The sequence below is a fragment of the Prunus avium genome, chromosome 8 (assembly GCF_965620075.1).
Source record: "Prunus avium chromosome 8, drPruAviu1.hap1.1, whole genome shotgun sequence".
Classification (NCBI taxonomy): Eukaryota; Viridiplantae; Streptophyta; class Magnoliopsida; order Rosales; family Rosaceae; genus Prunus; species Prunus avium.
In genome coordinates, this window is record NC_142291.1 from 16,092,646 (window position 1) to 16,104,966 (window position 12,321).

Sequence of the window (12,321 nt, forward strand, 5' to 3'; positions counted from 1 at the left end):
TGAAATCCAATCGCTAGAAGTATGGAATACACCAACCACTCCAGTTAGGAACGAACTGCCGTTGAACTTAAATTGTCCAATTTCGCACACCTATTGAGTTCGGATCGAGCCCAAAACTTGGGCAACATCATAATATGGCGGGAGGAGTCATTTGGTGAGTTTTGAGTGAAATCGAATGGCTAGAAGTATGGAATACACCAACCACTCCAATTAGGAACGAACTGTCGTTGAACTTGAATTGTCCAATTTCTCACACCTATTGATTTCGGATCGAGCCCAAAACTTGGGCAACATTATAATATGGTGGGGGGAGTCATTTGGTGAGTTTTGAGTGAAATCCAATCGCTAGAAGTATGGAATACACCAACCACTCCAATTAGGAACGAACTGCCGTTGAACTTGAATTGTCCAATTTCGAACACCTATTGATTTCGTATGGAACCCCAAACTTGTGCAACGTCATAATATGATGGGAGGAGTCATTTGGTGAGTTTTGAGTGAAATCCAATCGTTAGAAGTATGGAATACACCAACCAATCCAATTAGGAACGAACTGCCGTTGAACTTGAGTTGTCCAATTTGGAACACCTATTGATTTCGGATCGGGCCCAAAATTTTGGCAACATCATAATATGGTGGGAGGAGTCATTTGGTGAGTTTTGAGTGAAATCCAATTGTTAGAAGTATGGAATACACCAACCACTCCAATTAGGAACGAACTCTCGTTGAACTTGAATTGTCCAATTCCTCACACGTATTGATTTCCGATCGAGCCCAAAACTTGGGCAACTTCATAATATGGTGGGAGGAGTCATTTGGTGAGTTTTGAGTGAAATCCAATCGCTAGAGGTTTGGAATACACCAACCACTTCAATTAGGAACGAACTGCCGTTGAACTTGAATTGTCCAATTTGGAACACCTATTGATTTCGGATCGAGCCCAAAACTTGGGCAACATCATAATATGGTGGGAGGAGTCATTTGGTGAGTTTTGAGTGAAATCCATTCCCTAGAAGTATGGAATACACCAACCACTACAATTAGGAACGAACTGCCGTTGAACTTGAATTGTCCAATTTGGAAGACCTATTGATTTCGGATCGAGCCCAAAACTTGGGCAACATCGTAATATGGTGTGAGGAGTCATTCGGTGAGTTTTGAGTAAAATCCAATTAGGAACGAACTGCCATTGAACTTGAATTGTCCAATTTCTCACACGAATTGATTTCGGATCGAGCCCAAAACTTGGGCAACATCATAATATGGTGGGAGGACTCATTTGGTGAGTTTTGAGTGAAATCCAATCGCTAGAGGTTCGGAATACACCAACCACTCCAATTAGGAACGAACTGCCGTTGAACTTGAATTGTCCAATTTGGAACACCTATTGATTTCGGATCGAGCCCAAAACTTGGGCAACATCATAATATGGTGGGAGGAGTCATTTGGTGAGTTTTGAGTGAAATCCATTCGCTAGAAGTATGGAATACACCAACCACTACAATTAGGAACGAACTGCCGTTGAACTTGAATTGTCCAATTTGGAACACCTATTAATTTCGGATCGAGACCAAAACTTGGGCAACATAATAATATGGTGGGAGGAGTCGTTTAGTGAGTTTTGAGTGAAATCCAATCGCTCGAAGTATGGAATACACCAACCACTCCAATTAGGAATGAACTGCCGTTGAACTTGAATTGTCCAATTTCTCACACCTATTGATTTCGGATGGAGCCCCAAACTTGGGCAACATCATAATATGGTGGGAGGAGTCATTTGGTGAGTTTTCAGTGAAATCCAATCATTAGAAGTATGGAATACACCAACCACACCAATTAGGAACGAAGTGCCGTTGAACTTGAATTGTCCAATTTGGAACACCTATTGATTTCGGATCGAGCCCAAAACTTGGGCAACGTCATAATATGGTGGGAGTAGTCATTCGGTGAGTTTTGAGTGAAATCCAATCGCTAGAAGTATGGAATACACCAACCACTCCAATTAGTAACGAACTGCCGTTGACCTTGAATTGTCCAATTTCTCACACCTATTGATTTCGGATCGAGCCCAAAACTTGGGCAACATCATAATATGGTGGGAGGAGTCATTTGGTGAGTTTTGAGTGAAATCCAATCGCTAGAAGTATGGAATACACCAACCACTGCAATTAGGAACGAACTGCCGTTGAACTTGAATTGTCCAATTTGGAACACCTATTGATTTCGGATCGAGCCCAAAACTTGGGCAACATCATAATATAGTGGGAGGAGTCATTTGGTGAGTTTTGAGTGAAATCCAATCGCTAGAAGTATGGAATACACCAACCACTCCAATTAGGAACGCACTGCCGTTGAACTTGAATTGTCCAATTTCTCACACCTATTGCTTTCGGATCGAGCCCAAAACTTGGGCAACATCATAATATAGTGGGAGGAGTCATTTGGTGAGTTTTGAGTAAAATCCAATCGCTAGAAGTATGGAATACACCAACCACTCCAATTAGGAACGAACTGCCGTTGAACATGAATTGTCCAATTTGGAACACCTATTGATTTCGGATCGAGCCCAAAACTTAGGCAACAACATAATATGGTGGGAGGAGTCATTTGGTGAGTTTTGAGTGAAATCCAATCGCTAGAAGTATGGAATACACCAACCACTCCAATTAGGAACGAATTGACGTTGAACTTGAATTGTCCAATTTGGAACACCTATTGCTTTCGGATCGACACCAAAACTTGGGCAACATCATAATATGGTGGGAGGGGTCATTTAGTGTGTTTTGAGTGAAATCCAATCGCTAGAAGTATGCAATACACCAACCACTCCAATTAGGAACGAACTGCCGTTGAACTTGAATTGTCCAATTTCTCACACCTATTGATTTCGGATCGAGCCCAAAACTTGGGCAACATCATAATATGGTGGGAGGAGTCATTTGGTGAGTTTTGAGTGAAATCCAATCGCTAGAAGTATGGAATACACCAACCACTCCAATTAGGAACGAACTGCCGTTGAACATGAATTGTCCAATTTGGAACACCTATTGATTTCGGATCGAGCCCAAAACTTGGGCAACAACATAATATGGTGGGAGGAGTCATTTGGTGAGTTTTGAGTGAAATCCAATCGCTAGAAGTATGGAATACACCAACCACTCCAATTAGGAACGAACTGCCGTTGAACATGAATTGTCCAATTTGGAACACCTATTGATTTCGGATCGAGCCCAAAACTTGGGCAACAACATAATATGGTGGGAGGAGTCATTTGGTGAGTTTTGAGTGAAATCCAATCGCTAGAAGTATGGAATACACCAACCACTCCAATTAGGAACGAACTGCCGTTGAACTTGAATTGTCCAATTTGGAACACCTATTGCTTTCGGATCGACACCAAAACTTGGGCAACATCATAATATGGTGGGAGGAGTCATTTAGTGTGTTTTGAGTGAAATCCAATCGCTAGAAGTATGCAATACACCAACCACTCCAATTAGGAACGAACTGCCGTTGAACTTGAATTGTCCAATTTCTCACACCTATTGATTTCGGATCGAGCCCAAAACTTGGGCAACATCATAATATGGTGGGAGGAGTCATTTGGTGAGTTTTGAGTGAAATCCAATCGCTAGAAGTATGGAATACACCAACCACTCCAATTTGGAACGAACTGCCGTTGAACATTAATTGTCCAATTTGGAACACCTATTGATTTCGGATCGAGCCCAAAACTTGGGCAACATCATAATATGATGGGAGGAGTCATTTGGTGAGTTTTGAGTGAAATCCAATCGCTAGAAGTGTGGAATACACCAACCACTCCAATTAGGAACGAACTGCCGTTGAATTTGAATTGTCCAATTTGGAACACCTATTGATTTCGGATCGAGGGCAAAACTTGGGCAACATCATCAGATGGTGGGAGGAGTCATTTAGTGAGTTTTGAGTGAAATCAAATCGCTAGAAGTATAGAATACACCAACCACTCCAATTAGGAACGCACTGCCGTTGAACATGAATTGTCCAATTTGGAACACCTATTGATTTCGGATCGAGCCCAAAACTTGGGCAACAACATAATATGGTGGGAGGAGTCATTTGGTGAGTTTTGAGTGAAATCCAATCGCTAGAAGTATGGAATACACCAACCACTCCAGTTAGGAACGAAGTGCCGTTGAACTTGAATTGTCCAATTTCTCACACCGATTGATTTCGGATGGAACCCCAAACTTGTGCGACATCATAATATGATGGGAGGAGTCATTTGGTGAGTTTTGAATGAAATCCAATCGCTGGAAGTATGGAATACACCAACCACTCCAATTGGGAACGAACTGCCGTTGAACTTGAATTGTCCAATTTGGAACAGCTATTGATTTCGGATCGAGCCCAAAACTTGGGCAACATCATAATATCATGGGAGGTGTCATTTGGTGAGTTTTCAGTGAAATCCAATTGCTAGAAGTATGGAATACACCAACCACTACAATTCGGAACGAACTGCCGTTGAACTTGAATTGTCCAATTTCTCACACCTATTGATTTCGGATCGGGCCCAAAACTTGGGCAACATCATAATACGGTTAGAGGAGTCATTTGGTGAGTTTTGAGTGAAATCCAATCGCTAGAAGTATGGAATACACCAACCACTCCAATTAGGAACGAACTGCCGTTGAACTTGAATTGTCCAATTTCTCAAACCTATTGATTTCGGACCGAGCCCCAAACTTGGGCAACATCATAATATGGTGGGAGGAGTCATTTGGTGAGTTTTGAGTGAAATCCAATCGCTAGAAGTATGGAATACACCAACCACTCCAATTAGGAACGAACTGCCGTTGAACTTGAATTGTCCAATTTCTCACACCTATTGATTTCGGATCGAGCCCAAAACTTGGGCAACATCGTAATATGTTGGGAGGAGTCATTTGGTGAGTTTTGAGTGAAATCCAATCGCTAGAAGTATGGAATACACCAACCACTCCAATTAGGAACGAACTGCCGTTGAACTTGAATTGTCCAATTTCTCACACCTATTGATTTCGGATCGAGCCCAAAACTTGGGCAACATCATAATATTTTGGGAGGAGTCATTTGGTGAGTTTTGAGTGAAATACAATCGCTAGAAGTATGGAATACACCAACCACTCCAAGTAGGAACGAACTGCCGTTGAACTTGAATTGTCCAATTTGGAACACCTATTGATTTCGGATCGAGCCCAAAACTTGGGCAACATCATAATATAGTGGGAGGAGTCATTGGGTGAGTTTTGAGTGAAATCCAATCGCTAGAAGTATGGAATACACCAACCACTCCAATTAGGAACGAACTGCCGTTGAACTTGAATTGTCCAATTTGGAACACCTATTGCTTTCGGATCGACACCAAAACTTGGGCAACATCATAATATGGTGGGAGGAGTCATTTAGTGTGTTTTGAGTGAAATCCAATCGCTAGAAGTATGCAATACACCAACCACTCCAATTAGGAACGAACTGCCGTTGAACTTGAATTGTCCAATTTCTCACACCTATTGATTTCGGATCGAGCCCAAAACTTGGGCAACATCATAATATGGTGGGAGGAGTCATTTGGTGAGTTTTGAGTGAAATCCAATCGCTAGAAGTATGGAATACACCAACCACTCCAATTAGGAACGAACTGCCGTTGAACTTAAATTGTCCAATTTGGAACACCTATTGAGTTCGGATCGAGCCCAAAACTTGGGCAACATCATAATATGGTGGGGGTGAGTTTTGAGTGAAATGCAATCGCTGGAAGTGTGGAATACACCAACCACTCCAATTAGGAACGAACTGCCGTTGAACTTGAATTGTCCAATTTCTCACACCTATTGATTTCGGATCGAGTCCAAAACTTGGGCAACATCATAATATGGTGGGAGGGGTCATTTGGTGAGTTTTGAGTGAAATCCAATCGCTAGAAGTATGGAATACACCAACCACTCCAATTAGGAACGAACTGCCGTTGAACTTGAATTGTCCAATTTCTCACACCTATTGATTTCGGATCGGGCCCCAAACTTGGGCAACATCATAATATGGTGGGAGGAGTCATTTGGTGAGTTTTGAGTGAAATCCAATCGCTAGAAGTATGGAATACACCAACCACTCCAATTAGGAACGAACTGCCGTTGAACTTGAATTGTCCAATTTCTCACAACTATTGATTTCGGATCGGGCCCCAAACTTGGGCAACATCATAATATGGTGGGAGGAGTCATTTGGTGAGTTTTGAGTGAAATCCAATCGCTAGAAGTATGGAATACACTAACCACTCCCATTAGGAACGAACTGCCGTTGACCTTGAATTGTGCAATTTCTCACACCTATTGATTATGTATCGAACCCCAAACTTGTACAACGTCATAATATGGTGGGAGGAGGCATTTGGTGAGTTTTGAGTGAAATCCAATCGCTAGAAGTGTGGAATACACCAACCACTCCAATTAGGAACGAACTGCCGTTGAACTTGAATTGTCCAATTTTTCACACCTAGTGATTTCGGATCGGGCCCCAAACTTGGGCAACATCATAATATGGTGGGAGGAGTAATTTGGGGAGTTTTGAGTGAAATCCAATCGCTAGAAGTACGGAATACACCAACCATTCCAATTAGGAACGAACTGCCGTTGAACTTGAATTGTGCAATTTCTCACACCTATTGATTTCGGATCGAACCCCAAACTTGTGCAACATCATAATATGGTGGGAGGAGGCATTTGGTGAGTTTTGAGTGAAATCCAATCGCTAGAAGTATGGAATACACCAACCACTCCAATTAGGAACGAACTGCCGTTGAACTTGAATTGTCCAATTTGGAACACCTATTGATTTCGGATCGAGACCAAAACTTGGGCAACATCATAATATGGTGGGAGGAGTCATTTAGTTAGTTTTGAGTGAAATCCAATCGCTAGAAGTATGGAATACACCAACCACTCCAATTAGGAACGAACTGCCGTTGAACTTGAATTGTCCAATTCGGAACACCTATTGATTTCGAATCGCGCCCAAAACATGGGCAACATCATAATATGTTGGGAGGAGTCATTTGGTGAGTTTTGAGTGAAATCTAATCGCTAAAAGTATGGAATACACCAACCACTCCAATTAGGAACGAACTGCCGTTGAACTTGAATTGTCCAATTTGGAACACCTATTGATTTCGGATCGAGCCCAAAACTTGGGCAACATCATAATATGGTGGGAGGAGTCATTTGGTGAGTTTTGAGTGAAATCCAATCGCTAGAAGTATGGAATACACCAACCACTCCAATTAGGAACGAACTGCCGTTGAACTTGAATTGTCCAATTTCTCACAACTATTGATTTCGGATCGGGCCCCAAACTTGGGCAACATCATAATATGGCGGGAGGAGTCATTTGGTGAGTTTTGAGTGAAATCCAATCGCTAGAAGTATGGAATACACCAACCACTCCAATTAGGAACGAACTGCCGTTGAACTTGAATTGTCCAATTTCTCACACCTATTGATTTCGGATCGGGCCCCAAACTTGGGCAACATCATAATATGGTGGGAGGAGTCATTTGGTGAGTTTTGAGTGAAATCCAATCGCTAGAAGTATGGAATACACCAACCACTCCAATTAGGAACGAACTGCCGTTGAACTTGAATTGTCCAATTTCTCACAACTATTGATTTCGGATCGGGCCCCAAACTTGGGCAACATCATAATATGGTGGGAGGAGTCATTTGGTGAGTTTTGAGTGAAATCCAATCGCTAGAAGTATGGAATACACTAACCACTCCCATTAGGAACGAACTGCCGTTGACCTTGAATTGTGCAATTTCTCACACCTATTGATTATGTATCGAACCCCAAACTTGTACAACGTCATAATATGGTGGGAGGAGGCATTTGGTGAGTTTTGAGTGAAATCCAATCGCTAGAAGTGTGGAATACACCAACCACTCCAATTAGGAACGAACTGCCGTTGAACTTGAATTGTCCAATTTTTCACACCTAGTGATTTCGGATCGGGCCCCAAACTTGGGCAACATCATAATATGGTGGGAGGAGTAATTTGGGGAGTTTTGAGTGAAATCCAATCGCTAGAAGTACGGAATACACCAACCATTCCAATTAGGAACGAACTGCCGTTGAACTTGAATTGTGCAATTTCTCACACCTATTGATTTCGGATCGAACCCCAAACTTGTGCAACATCATAATATGGTGGGAGGAGGCATTTGGTGAGTTTTGAGTGAAATCCAATCGCTAGAAGTATGGAATACACCAACCACTCCAATTAGGAACGAACTGCCGTTGAACTTGAATTGTCCAATTTGGAACACCTATTGATTTCGGATCGAGACCAAAACTTGGGCAACATCATAATATGGTGGGAGGAGTCATTTAGTTAGTTTTGAGTGAAATCCAATCGCTAGAAGTATGGAATACACCAACCACTCCAATTAGGAACGAACTGCCGTTGAACTTGAATTGTCCAATTCGGAACACCTATTGATTTCGAATCGCGCCCAAAACATGGGCAACATCATAATATGTTGGGAGGAGTCATTTGGTGAGTTTTGAGTGAAATCTAATCGCTAAAAGTATGGAATACACCAACCACTCCAATTAGGAACGAACTGCCGTTGAACTTGAATTGTCCAATTTGGAACACCTATTGATTTCGGATCGAGCCCAAAACTTGGGCAACATCATAATATGGTGGGAGGAGTCATTTGGTGAGTTTTGAGTGAAATCCAATCGCTAGAAGTATGGAATACTCCAACCACTCCAATTAGGAACGAACTGCCGTTGAACTTGAATTGTCCAATTTCTCACACCTATTGATTTCGGATCGAGCCCAAAACGTGGGCAACGTTATAATACGGTGGGACGAGTCATTTGGTGAGTTTTGAGTGAAATTCAATCGCTAGAAGTATGGAATACACCAACCATTCCAATTAGGAACGAACTGCCGTTGAACTTGAATTGTCCAATTTGGAACACCTATTGATTTCGGATCGAGACCAAAACTTGGCCAACATCATAATATGGTGGGAGGAGTCATTTAGTGAGTTTTGAGTGAAATCCAATCGCGAGAAGTATGGAATACACCAACCACTCCAATTAGGAACGAACTGCCGTTGAACTTGAATTGTCCAATTTGGAACACCTATTGATTTCGGATCGAGCCCAAAACTTGGGCAACATCATAATATGGTGGGAGGAGTGATTTGGTGAGTTTTGAGTGAAATCCAATCGCTAGAAGTGTGGAATACACCAACCACTCCAATTAGGAACGAACTGCCGTTGACCTTGAATTGTCCAATTTGGAACACCTATTCATTTCGGATCAAGCCCAAAACTTGGGCAACACCATAATATGGTGGTAGGAGTCATTTGGCGAGTTTTAAGTGAAATCCAATCGCGAGAAGTATGGAATACACCAACCACTCCAATTAGGAACGAACTGCCGTTGAACTTGAATTGTCCAATTTGGAACACCTATTGATTTCGGATCGAGCCCAAAACTTGGGAAACATCATAATATGGTGGGAGGAGTTATTTGGTGAGTTTTGAGTGAAATCCAATCGCTAGAAGTATGGAATACACCAACCACTCCAATTAGGAACGAACTGCCGTTGAACTTGAATTGTTCAATTTCTCACACCTATTGATTTCGGATCGAGCCCAAAACTTGGGCAACATCATAATATTTTGAGAGGAGTCATTTGGTGAGTTTTGAGTGAAATCCAGTCGCTAGAAGTGTGGAATACACCAACCATTCCAATTAGGAACGAACTGCCGTTGAACTTGAATTGTCCAATTTCCCACACCTATTGATTTCGGATCGAGCCCAAAACTTGGGCAACATCATAATATGGTGGGAGGAGTCATTTGGTGAGTTTTGAGTGAAATCCAATCGCTAGAAGTATGGAATGCACCAACCACTCCAATTAGGAACGAACTGCCATTGAACTTGAATTGTCCAATTTGGAACACCTATTGATTTCGGATCGAGCCCCAAACTTGGGCAACATCATAATATGGTGGGAGGATTTATTTGGTGAGGTTTGAGTGAAATCCAATCGGTAGAAGTATGCAATACACCAACCATTCCAATTAGGAACGAACTGCCGTTGAACTTGAATTGTTCAATTTCTCACACCTATTGATTTCGGATCGAGCCCAAAACTTGGGCAACATCATAATATTTTGGGAGGAGTCTGATCGGTTCATAATTGTATATTATTTTGTACCCTTCTAGCTTATGATTTGGTTATGTTATTGAGTTAAACTTGTGCTTTTAATCCGTTTTCTGTTTTGATAAGTCCATAATTTCGTACACTTGCTTGCCTTCTTTACTTAGTGATTTTGCTTAGTTTCTCTTTATTTTGAGTCACTTACCTCTGTTTGTGTGTTTTGTAGGTTAAGATAGCAAGAGATCACATTTGATGCAATCCATGCATGTTAAGGGCTGATTGGGATAAGAGCAGGAGCTTAAAGACAAAACCAAAGTTGGGCCACACTTCTTGTCAGTCCAGTTTCGTAAGTCACCTTGCAGGTCTCATTTCAGCAATCTGCCCAAATCGGATAAGGAGACATTCTTCATAGAAGTTGTTCAATTGGGTGTTTAGTATAACATATCCAAAATTCAGCCCAAGTGAACATATGTGGAGTCCTTAGCTCGTCCAACACTGAACCATGCTCAGGAGAATTTGCAGCTGCCAGCTTTGAGCCTTGTCTCCTCCTTTGAGCCATGTGCCTCACCCATGCTGCAACTGACTTTGGATCCAACAAAATGAGTGAAGTGGGGAGGCATTCCAGCTATGAAATTCTAAAGGATCAAGTTGGTACATGCTGGAGTTATTATAGAGAAAGCATGTGCATGCATGTAAAGCATAAATGAAATGAAGTCAATTCCAGTCTCTGTTCGGCAGCCAAATTTCAAGGCCCAAAACGCATACTTCTACTGCTCCGATGGGAATACTTTCTTCATAGAAGTTGTTCCAATGGGTTTCTACTATAACATATCCAAATTTGAGCCCCATTGGATAAGTTTTGAAACCTCTGGCCTTCCTACACCAAGTCTGGTTCAGAAGACTCGTTTTTGTTCAACAACCAAAAGAAGACCACATGGGTTGGCAGCAAAAGGCAGCCACAATTGATCACCTTTGATCCCATGTGAAGAAAGCTTGAGGTGCAGCAAAAGAAGTATGGGATGGGATTGATTCCAACCACACTAACATAGACAAGATGAAGTGGGAGTTATGGGTTGTATTAAATGAGGAATGGTGGTGTTGGATTTCATCATGATGTTCCTCCCTCTTAGCCCTATAAATAGAGGAGTCTTCAAGCTACAAAATTCACTTCAGCCATCCTCCACACTTCCATCATCCAGAAATCATCCTCATACATTCCCACAACCCCAAACACTCAAGCAATCAACCCAATACTCTAAACTGCCCCAAAATCACCAAAACAGCTCCAGAAAACCTCCCTTCCATTTCCCTACGAATTTCCTCTTTCTCAGCCATCACCACTCACTCAAGCTCATCTCAAATCACCTCCATATCCTTCATACATCCTTCTAGACGTGGAGAAGCTCTTGGAGAAGCATTGGACACTACAAGAACTTCAGAAAAGGGTTTTTCTACTCTTATGGCATTCATTATGTTTTCCCATTTCTATTTTAGTTTCTTTTCCATTATGAGTAGCTAAATCCATAACTAGGGCTTCGATGTAACCTAACATGAATATTCTGGGTTTATAAGTTTGGAGTTTCAAGTTTGATTCATGATTCATGTTCTTATTCATTATGCTTATAAGTTAACATGCTTGTTTGAATGATTGATCACCATTAGAACTTGTTTGTTAACTATCTTGGTTTGAATTAAGAGTAGACACCATGCTTTAATTCGAATTGAACTATGAATAGGAAGAGTATGTATGGACATTCGACAACAGGGATTAGATACATGCTTGGTTGTTTAAATTGTTCTTCTATGCTTAATGGGTTCCTAATGCTTAATTTTAGGTTAGACAACAAATGATCAAATTAGGGAATTAGGAACACAAGGTTAGGACCAAACACCATGGCCTAATCATACTTTAGCTAGAATCAATCTTTGAATCTGAATTAGACTTGTTACTTGACTCCATATAACCCAGAATTGAATTGTTATGGTGATTCGAATGCCCTAGTCTCCAAATCTGTTTTCCAACTCTTAAAACCACTCTTTGTTACACTTGTTTATTTGCTTTCATTTGCAATTTCAGTTTGCTCACTTCCTTTCACAATCACAATCACTCTCACTT